Source organism: Myotis daubentonii, chromosome 2, assembly GCF_963259705.1.
Source record: "Myotis daubentonii chromosome 2, mMyoDau2.1, whole genome shotgun sequence".
In the NCBI taxonomy this organism is placed as follows: domain Eukaryota; kingdom Metazoa; phylum Chordata; class Mammalia; order Chiroptera; family Vespertilionidae; genus Myotis; species Myotis daubentonii.
In genome coordinates, this window is record NC_081841.1 from 121,673,981 (window position 1) to 121,685,486 (window position 11,506).

The 11,506-nt window shown below is 41.2% G+C and overlaps 1 pseudogene; it reads left to right on the forward strand.

Annotated features, from left to right (window-relative positions):
* The first annotated feature begins 10,481 nt into the window (after positions 1-10,481).
* Positions 10,482-11,009, forward strand: LOC132228278 (thioredoxin-like; annotated as a pseudogene).
* Positions 11,010-11,506: the final 497 nt, after the last annotated feature.

Consider the following 11,506-nt stretch of genomic DNA (forward strand, 5'->3'; position numbering starts at 1 on the left):
GCTTTCCTTTAATTTCATGATTAAGTTTCAGTTAGCTGCTCACGGCATAAAAGCTGAGCCATCAGGTTTTCTCTAATACCTGTTGACTTGGGTGAATTCCTCAAGTTCTTGAGTTCCCCACTGATGTCTTGAGGTTCCTTCCTTGCCATCTTTCAGGAAAGCAAACTTGGTTCCTTACCTGGAAAGACTGCCATGAACCATGTGGTCAAACAAGGTACCAGGATTTTCTCTAAGGGGCTCTTATTGGCTTCAAAGTCAGTCTTCATTCCTTAAAGCTTTCTGGTGACATCCAGAGTCCACAGATATGTTTCTCTTAGACATGGCATTCCAGTCAAAGTCTCGGTTAATAAAACCACAATGGGCAACAGGTCTTATTGAATTCATGCAAAGAAACGTATTGCTATGACTCACTCATTAAGAATTGCCAAATTCTGGAGGAATCAGTAATGAGAAAGAGTTATGATTTACCAAATTGATTTAAAAAAGTTTCCTTATACCTGAAAATCAAAAAAACTAAAAATCAGAAATACTTTCAACAAAAGTTATAAAAATTATTGAACTAAATTACTTTTAGTTCATTCAGTGCCATAATCAACTTTTGTTTCTTCCGATTTTTCTTTCCATTACTTCTATAAATCCAGATACTCTGCAGAGTTCTTAGAATTTTCATCCAGTTCAAAAGGGGATGATATGAAAATTTATTTTCAGAGATATGTAATTTATAATAGGTCAGAGTCCTTTCCACATATCCTTCAGAAGATGTAACATTTTTGCAAATGCGTTATAATAAAACGGTGACTATCTGTAAATGATAATAAGCTTTGATTATAATGCAATTGATATGGAATCCTGTCCTCTCTGTAAAACACAGTATTCCATAATAACGACCAAAGTTATAAATAAAAGTATATCAGAATTTATAGACTCCTGAAAATTTTTACATTTATCCTATATAATAAAAAACTAATATGCAAATCAACCAAACAACAGAACGACCAGTCACTATGATGTGCACTGACCACCAGGGGGCAGATGCTTAATGCAGGAGCTGCCCCCTGGTGGTCAGTGTGCTCCCATAGGGAAAGCGCCACTCAGCCAGAAGCCGGGCTCCTAAGCCATCAGTCAGATATCCCCTGAGGGCTCATGGACTGATAAAGGGCTCAGGCCGGGCTGAGGGGGACCCCTCCATGAGTGCATGAATGTCATGCACCAGACCTCCAGTTTAATAATATGCATATATAAATAGGATATAGTTTTTACTTGACAAAGCTTCCTATGTACCTTAAGTATAAAATTTTCCTTCAAAAGCAGACTGGAAAAGGACTAAACAAATTCTGTATTAACTTACTTTAGATTCATTTATCTCATTAAATTTAGTATTCAGAATAGCTATAATTTCCTTTTAAGATTTCTCTTCACAACCTTTCTATAACTTTCACCAACCTTTCAACCACTTTCAAAAACCTTATTACTCATTCTAGATAATAAAAGCCGATGTGGTCGTGATGACCTCATGCCGTGATGCCCTCACAGTGTAACAACCTATCACCAGGAGGCTGTGTGCACAGCAGGTGCACGCAGGTGGGCGGGGCTGCATGCCTGGTGAGGTGCATGTGGGGTGGGCAGGGACTTGATGCTGTGTTCACTGCACAGAGGCGGGTTCCGCAGCTCCGTGCGGTGAGGCCGGGGGTCCCATGGGCACCAGTGGGGGCTTGATGCTGCGAGACCCCTCACCCCAAGTGCACAAATTTTGTTCACCGGGCCTTTAGTTCAGAAATAACCAGCTTTAGAACTCGCTTTCCTTTTTCCTTCAAATTGCATCTCCATGTCTCATGCCTTCTATTACCAAAACTATACAACTTCTTTCCAATTAGAAATTTTAACTATTAGAAAACTGAATTTTTAAGTGACAAGTATGTAATTAACATTACTCAGATTAGCAATACATTTACAATGTTAAGAGATATAAAATAAAATACAAGACATATTCATTAACAGAGTCAAATTCATTCTCTAGATTCTCTGTATAAGCCAAAAGTAGGCAAACTCAGATTAATATTTCAGTATTCTGTTATTTCAAAACACTTAGATATTTAATACTTTTACTATTTAATTCAGATGAACTCCAAAGTTTTAAGTTACAAAAGACTTTACAATTTTTTTATTTATTTACAAAGTAGGAGTGGCCCCTGCCTGAGGTACTTCTGAAGCTCTGGCCTCCTAGAAGAAAAACTTGAGGGATTTACAAGGTTTTATTTCCAATATATTCCCTTCTGAGTAGACTGTAACAACACAAAATCTTGCATATAAGAAGAGGTCTTGCCGAAACCGGTTTGGCTCAGTGGATAGAGCGTCGGCCTGCGGACTGAAAGGTCCCAGGTTCGATTCTGGTCAAGGGCATGTACCTGGGTTGCGGGCATATCCCCAGTAGGAGATGTGCAGGAGGCAGCTGATCGATGTTTCTCTCTCATCGATGTTTCTAACTCTCTATCTCTCTCCCTTCCTCTCTGTAAAAAATCAATAATATATATTTAAAAAAAAAAAAAGAAAAGAAGAGGTCTTATCCTATTTCAAAACATAAAAAACAACAACCCCTGAAGTAAATGGATGAGTACTCCCAAAAGGAAGGACTGGGGCATTAGCCTTAGAATCTTCTCACACTAACCCAGTACAACAAATAACCTTCGGTTCTGAGGGGTACAAATCCAAAACAGCAGAAACAGAGGTTTACCTGTGTTCATAAAATGGAGAAGGGCAAACTAAGCTCCCCCCAAAATAAGAAAACAAGCAAAGAGCATCCTTAACCAAAGTTACATTATAGATAGACAAAACTATCACTAGCTAAGCATTTTGGGTAGCTGCCTTGAGAGGGAGCTCAGAGAGGGTCCCCAAGAGTAAGAACTCTCTGCAGCTGCTAGGAAGTTCCTGCAATCCCTTCCATGGGTTCAGCCTGCCATAAACAGCTGCGGCCCCCAACAAAGTAGGAAATACCCCATCTTTAACAAACAAAGCGACACAAAACAACAATCAACAGAGAGATCCACATACAATATTTACAGGCATGCATAACCCACAGACAAGAGCTTCATGCCATGCTTTCCCAAACACTAATATCCTCTTGTCCCCAGTTAAGAGGCCATTTAAGAGTGTCTGGGTATACTCCCAGGTGGGGTTATGGGTGGCGAATATGGAAATAAAGTCCTGATCTTAGCATGGTCATCCAGGTAGGAAGTTTTCCAATTTAGCCAATCTGAGGTGGAAAATGGGTGTATGGGTCCAATAATATTCTGCTGAGTGCCCATTCTCAGTGGCTCCCACTGTTATATGGTGGAGAGGGAATTGTTCTGCTAGGGAAGCAACTTTATCCCCTCCAAATTCAGTTCCCTGCCTCTTTCTAATCTAGAGGGTGAATGTCTCTGGCTCAGTTTCAGTGCCTAGTGGTTCAGGAAAAGGAGGGAGATCCCAGCTTTTGGAACACTTGGTGGAAGTTTCTCAACTATGGACTGCAAGGCATCCTCTTACTCCCTCTTATTCTCCTGCTCCCTACCTTTTTGGATTACAGGTACCACATCTTTTCTCTGAACCATGAACTTAGCCCTTTCTTTCTTTTCTTTTGAGTCAGAAATATGCAAAGACATAAAGGATTGAACGTAAGGCACTTCCCCCATTTCCTGCCCTCTGACAAAACAATTCTAACTATAATACAGTATAATAGTTTAAAGACCAATTTAATGGCTCCCTTTCCTCAGAATCTAAAGCATACATAGGCCAAGCAGTATTGCAGTAAAACACCATTTTCCTTTTTGTCATTGGCAGATAAGTGTAAGTAGCCCAGTCCCCCAAGATCCATCCCACTAGAGCAGGGGTGGGCAAACTTTTTGACTCGAGGGCCACAATGGGTTCTTAAACTGGACCGGAGGGCCAGAACAAAAGCATGGGTGGAGTGTTTGTGTGAACTAATATAAATTCAAAGTAAACATCATTACATAAAAGGGTATGGTCTTTTTTTTTATTTCAATAGTTTTATTCATTTCAAACATTTTAATAAGAAGAACCTAAACACTAATTATTATAATTTGAAACTTCAAAAAATGGAGGAATCATAGCACAATAACATACCTTATATTGAAGATGGCAAAGGCAAAATAAAATTGCCTAACAAAGGAAAGGTACAAAAGCCTTTCAAATTAGACTTAAATATAATAAAATAATTTAAAACTAAAACAAATAGAAAAGAACAAAATGTGTAAACAGTAAATTAAACATTTTCTTTAGTGCAACTTCCAAATTATGCCCGGGACGTAGATGTAGATGGCAATGTAGACTGGGTTGAAAGGTTTTTGGTCTTTAAAACATCGACTTCAGTGGGAACAGTGTTGTTGGTCTCCTTTTTTAGCTAATGCATCAAAGTCTGGAGTTAGTTTTGTTGTGGCTATTCTCAGGATAGATCTGAGGTGTTCGTCAGTTAAGCTGGATCTGTGAGGGGCTTTGTTGATGTACATGACGCTAAATGTCTGCTCACAAACATAGGTTGACCCAAACAGCACCAGTATCTCCTGTGCCATCCTCCGGATGTTTGGAAAAGTGGTTTCATTAAGTGAAGCATAAAAGTCTCTTAGTTCAAGAGAGCTGAATTCCTCCTTTAGGACAAAGTCAGACTGAAGATCGATGAGTTCCAGTTGCACCTCTTCTGGTGCTGTTTCAGGGTTTTGTGACAAAGGACAGGCCACCAGTTGAAGTGACTGGTCAATTTTTTCAACATCAGAAAACCAACGACAGAATTCTGCATGCAGGTCATCCAGTGATTTGCTGTATTTCTTCACGTTTTGGATGGTCTCCTTCTGTGTGGCTAGTGTGGCAAAATGAGTGAAGACTTTGTCTGAAATTTGTCTGGAAAAGAAAATCAGCTTTGATTTAAAGGCTTTCACATTAGTGTACATGTCATGTACATACTGATCTTTTCCCTATAGCTTCACATTTAGCTCATTCAAATGTGAAAATATATCTACAGCAAATGCAAAGTCACACAGCCAATTCTTGTCACTCAGCTCAGTAAATTCGTCAGACTTCCCCTTTAATTTCAAAAATGCACCAATCTCTTCTTTGAGCTCCCACACTCGTTGGAAAACTTTGCCCAAACTCAACCAGCAGACATGAGAGTGGTAAAGTAAGTCGTGGTGATCCGCATCAGTTTCCTCCAGAAACTTAATAAACTGACGGTGCTGAAGTCCCTTTGCTCGAATGAAATTAACAAGCTTTACGTCTGGATTAACAACATGATTAAGTTGTAATATAGACTTGCACAATGATTCCTGGTGAACAATACAGTGAGGAAAAATAACATCTTGGTTAGGGTTCTCCTCTTTCACTTTATCCTGAATTCTTTTAGCAGTCCAACATTTTTTCCAGTTGAATTTGGAGATCTATCTGTCATGACATTAGCAAGTTTACTCCAGGGTAGCTTCATTTTCTCGATGACAGTTGACACCCGGTCATACAAGTCCTCTCCCTGTGTTTTTCCTTTCAGTGGCTCCATGGCTAAAAACTCCTCCGTAATTTCAAAATTGTCACTAATCCCTCGGATAAAAATTAAGAGCTGAGCAGTGTCCTTTACGTCATTACTTTCATCCAATGCTAGTGAATAAAAGAACTCTGCCTTACTATTTAACTTGCTGGCCAAGTCTTCATCAATCAGTTCCACTCGACGAGTCACTGTCTTGCGCGATAAGCTGAGGTTTTCAAACTTGCCTTTGCTCTCTGGACACAAGAGACCTGCTGTCTCTATCATACATTCTTTCAAAAACTCGCCTCAGAGAGAGGTTTGCTAGCTTTTGCTAATTTGAATGATAGCATAAAACTTGCTTTGGTAGTTGTCTCTTGAATTGCAGTTTGTCTGTGAAAGACATTTTTTTTTTAAATATATATTTTATTGATTTTTTACAGGGAAGAAGGGAGAGGGATAGAGAGTTAGAAACATCGATGAGAGAGAAACATCGATCAGCTGCCTCCTGCACGCCCCCCAGTGAGGATGTGCCCGCAACCAAGGTACATGCCCTTGACCGGAATTGAACCTGGGACCCTTGAGTCCGCAGGCCGATGCTCTATCCACTGAGCCAAACCGGTTCGGCTGTGAAAGACATTTTGCTGAGCTTGTAATTTAGCCATCAACCTCTGTGCAGTAGCCTCCCGTTCTTGAGGTGACTGCTTGCTAGCATAGTTGCCATGCTTTGTGGCAAAGTGACGGCTGAGATTGTACTCTTTGAAGACTGCAAGTGTTTCCTGGCGTATCAGACATACCAGCATTGATCGGACTTCAGTGAAAAAATATTTTGTTGTCCACTCCCTCTTAAACACTCGGCATTCACGGTCCACTTTCCTTTTCTTTGGTCCACTCATGTTTAATATTGGGCTAAAACCAACAGTACCGTTTTCTTATTAAATTCTTTACTAAAATAAGACAGTAAAGTATAAAAACAAGTGATTAAATTTGCTCTACTATAACATTTTCGGTCTTCTAAAAATATGTATATAACAAAATCATCTGAAAAAGTTCAGACAGTCAGAGGCACACCCTGACCATAGAGAACAACCCCTTTCCTCCATAGGAAACCTGTGTATCTTTCACACAGGCCCTTTGTTTATGGTAACACACATGTATGGGAGGTGCTAGGGCAGTGCAAATCATGGGTAACCAGTAGTTACCACTAGCACTTCCGTTACTGGCAAAAAACAGCCGCAGTGCACATAGTGTGAAAGAGCCCATTATCAATGTCAGATTGAGTCCACTGGACTCTATAAAAAAACCAAGTGCCACTTTTAAATGCCCATTGCAACAGTTTTTCTTATTAAAAGCTGGAAATGGCAGAATATTTATATATATACCCCTACTGTGACAGCCTGGCAGAGCATTACAAAGAAGAAAACCCAGCATCTGGTGATGTCCATAAGTACAAGACTTCAGGCTGTCATTACCAGGAAAGGGTTTCACTCAAGTATAAGATATGAACATTTGATTTTCAGTTTTTCATTTGTCCAATTCCTTCTGAAACCCTGAAATTAAGCGATTTTGTAATAAAATCTTCAGTTCATCACATTTCTATACAATCTTTTTGTTCAACCCACTGAATTAGGGTTCGTTCACACTAGCCGTGCTGCCGTTGCAGTGTGGTGCAGTACTGCAATGCAGCGCAGCTAGGGTTAATGCAGGGTACACAGGTTTCCATCATGTTTGCGTTGATGCTAATGTGCAGTGGTGCATGCTAACACAAATGCCCTGTAGCACGCATTTTTACAGCTGAAAGTCTTTGTTGTTTTATTAACAAGTCATTGTGATGTACAGAATGTGGGAATAGGAAAAAATTGTGTTTGAGTAAAGCTCTTAATTTTACCTCAGAAAGGCTCTGATACTGTGCTCTCCAGGGGCGTGTCTCCCTACATCACCACGATAACGTGTCTACGCATTCCCAGGGTGATGTCGGGAGACGCGTCCGCAGGCATTACAAGGAGCCTCTGGAAGATTGAGAGGTTGTTCCTTCTACTGAATGGGCGGATATAAATCCGCCCACTCAGAAGAAGGAGCTGTGCGGCCGTGTTTCCCGACGTTGCCATGTTAACACTGCTGCTGGTGAAGGAGCGGAGGGGAGAGCAAGAGAACCCTCCGCTCTTTCGGCTCCGCGGGCCGGATAGAACAGCCGAACGGGCCGGATGCGGCCCTCGGGCGGTAGTTTGCCCACGGCTGCACTAGAGTATCCTCTAGGATCCAGCCACCAGCACCAATCCTTAAAGAATTAAACAAGATTACAGGCAAAGTTATACCAGGAAAAACCACCCTAGTATGCAATATTTACAAGTGTGGACAACAGACAACCATTTGTGGCTTATTGTGCACAGCCAGACAGAATGCCCTAGCCATGCAGGGCTGTGTTTCAACCTTAAGCTGATCAGGCTCAGGTGTAAAAAGCAGGCAAGGACTGTGAAAGGCCACTTGCAACCAGGAGCTGATTCGGCTCATACCAGATGGGGGGCAACAGATCCCCCTTTTTACAGAGTTACAAAATTCTCAATTCAACTTAGGTCTTAGGTGAAATGATGGAAATTGCTGAGGCTGTGGTTAGGATTCAAAACAGGAAAATTCCTGGCAGTGTTGCAAGTGAGTCCAGGCCTCAGCCCCAAGAACCCCCAGTCCAGGCAGGAAATGGGATCCCTGGTATTCAACCCAGAGGCCCACTGGTAGTCCCATCTGGGTTGCCAGAATATGAAACCAGCTGCCTGTAACTACTTGAGCCAATTAACCAGAGACATGGTTGAATCATACATGAGCATTTATTCCAATAATCCTGGCAATATGGAAGAGTAATAGGTCATCCATGAAAATCTGCTCTTCACAACCCTTTCCCCTGCCTCCCCCGCCCCCCCTCCCCGCCCTCCTGCCCCGCCAGCTGCTTATATTGGGTAGGACAAAGAATACATGGGGAAGTAGGCAAAGGGAATAAGAATGGGCATGCAATATTGATATTACAGGTGCAGGAAAGTAGGCAATGTGGGCTGGGGGCTGGAGGCGGGATGCCATTGTTCGGGCAACAAGGTTGTTAATCTTTCCGTGATAATAGGCAGTTTTCTAAAGAGAAAGGCCCATATTGCAAGGTTGACTCCCAGGTCAAAAGGTTGACTCCCAGGTCCCTGGGCATACAACTCCTGGCCAGGTTAGAATGTGCTTTCTTTAATTAGAACAAAACGATCAGGATTAACAGAGCATGATTAATATTTCTTATAACATATAGCTAGTCTCCAATATTCTATTTCTGCTCTTAACAGTATCACCTGTGTCTCTGCCTTAACAGAGTGCTGTTCTCAGCAGACTTGAAATTTGTGGGCACATGGCAGGGATGGACAGGAAGAGCAGGGGCAGACACTGGTTGAAGATGCAGTCCTGGGTATAGAGTTCTGCCTCCTTGCCCCTGCCCTCAGAGTTCCCTAAAGTATTACAGGCAGTTAGACAGATATGAGCAGAGAAAGGACAATGGGCCAGATATATAAGGTCTCCAGGGTGAAAAACCACAGGTGTCTAGCAAGGGACAATGAATTATAGGGAGGGACCTTGCCCTCAGGGTGACTTTTCCTCCTCTGCATATTGGTGGTCTTGTGGTTTGAACCCCTCTGACCTTCCCTCCTTAGAGATAATATCTAGGCCTCAAGTTGTATTTCAACTCCAGGCCCAGATAAGCAACAAAACCAGCCCCAGCTGACATCAGAACTCGCTGCATTGAATAGTTACCCCTCCCCTGGTGCTGGCCAACAAATCAGTAGAGACCACACCCTGAATGGACACACCAGGAGAGTTTCTAAATATTCTATTGAGATCTTCCCCTGGGATCTCCCCTAAAATCTTCACCCTTAAAACTCTGTGGCTGGAGGACCCAGCAAGCTTTCCCTCAAGGAGTATGCTTATGTCTTTTTCTTTCTCTCCTGAAGCAGTTACAAGAAGATGGGGAACTACGTCCATTTCTCCTTTGTAAGACTACAATGAGATTCCTTTTTTTCTCTGGAGGTAATGACACCAATGTAATTAACCAAGTTATTAATATCAGAAAAAGAGCAAAAAGAAGACCAAATATTATAGACATGCCATTTCAGTAGCTTCACCAGGAAGCTACAACTTTATACTCCCCAGGGGTCCAAGAGAGGGTAGATAGACACATGCCTAGTAAAGTTGGAATGACATCAGAAGATATTTTCCTGTCAGTCACTCCTGGGAACAGACCATTGGTCAGAATAGGCATGGCCACTGCACGGGTGTAACATTTTGGGTATTTAATCCCCTGAACAAAGGAATTCACTCTCTTGGTTTCTCTTGTGCTCTTGGTTGCTCTTAGTTGCTCTTGGCTATCCTTGGGACTCTTGTTGCTTGGCGCATGCTCTCTTGCCTCCCTCGTGTTTCCTCACATGGCCCATGGCCATGTGGACCTCCACACACAATGGACAAAATCAGACAACTAGTCTGATGCTGAACTGGACCTAGCTGCAACATGGAATAGAGACTCTGGATACTGACTTTGCCTTTAGATTTGCTGAATCCCCAGCTACACTTCTTCTACGAACTTATTAAGGGCAATGGAACTTTTGAAACCCAGGGATGTAATTACATGCAAATAAAAATCATTCATCCTCCTGTGTGTCTTAGAATACTGTTTTTCTTGAGATATTGTAAGGACGCCAACCTCAGCAGTTTGTGTTGTTACAGTCTATTCAATTTCCCAGATAACATTATTATGACTGGAGAGAAACACAATAGAATTTTTAAAATAAAATTTCTGCATGGTGGCAAAATGGATTCATTTTATTTTCCTTTTACTTTTTCTTTCCCACATTTTCATAATAAGCATGAATATCTTTTCATAATAAAATAAAGAATAAACAAAGATGTATACACACGTGCATACACTGAAAAAATATTTTAAACAATAAAAACAACTACTGGAGCTTGGTCTGCAGCTTTTCATCCATTCCCATCGCTTCCTGCGGTAAATGGTCAGACCTCAGCTGCCAAAATGGTGAAGCAGATCGAGGGCAAGTATGCATTTCAGGGAGCCTTGAACAGTGCAGGAGATAAGCTGGTAGTGGTTAACTTCTCTGCTACGTGGTGTGGGCCTTGCAAAATGATCAAGCGCTTCTTTCATTCCCTCTCTGAAAAGTATTCCAATGCGGTGTTCCTTGAAGTAGATGTGGATGACTATCAGGATGTTGCTGCAGAGTGTGAAGTGAAATGCATGCCAACCTTGCAGTTTTTTTAAAAAAGGACAAAAGATGAGTGAGTTTTCTGGAGCTAATAAGGAAAAACTCGAAGCCACCATCAATGAATTCATTTAATCATGTTAACCAGCCATTGGCTCTTGTAATTTTTTTTTTTTTATTTACAAAAAAAAAAAAAATAGATCAAGTATAGAGACTATAGACTCAACTACCATCTGATTATAAATGACAATAAAATATTAATTCTACCCTTTTTAAAACTGTCTGATGTCTTGACTAGCTTTCAAAATAAATAAAAAGTGGCCAACTAAACAAAACAAAACAAAAAACAAACAAACAAAACCCCAACTACTGGGTTATTTTGGACCTAAAATTTCCATGTTAATACCATTTTTCATTGAAAGCAGAATCAAGGAATGTCTTGTGGTAAAATGTAAAATATTACACAGTAGAGGGTTACCTTACTCATTATCAACACTCCAGTATAAAAAGTGTATCTGATTTTTTAGCCTGGCAGACTGAAGAATATTATCCTGAGGGTATGAGGGACATGAATGTGGACAAAAAGGGGCCACATGCTAACCTGACAAGCTCAGGGAAGGCCTGCATGGCTGCCTTGCAAACTCAGAGACCTGAAGTAACCACCAAGGATGGTATGAAATTAAAACTTTTAAACTAAAAGCAGTTCATGGCAGGTTAGAACTTCCCTGACAAAAGTCAATCTTTACCTTATCTGAGCCTGTGCATTGTCTTTTTG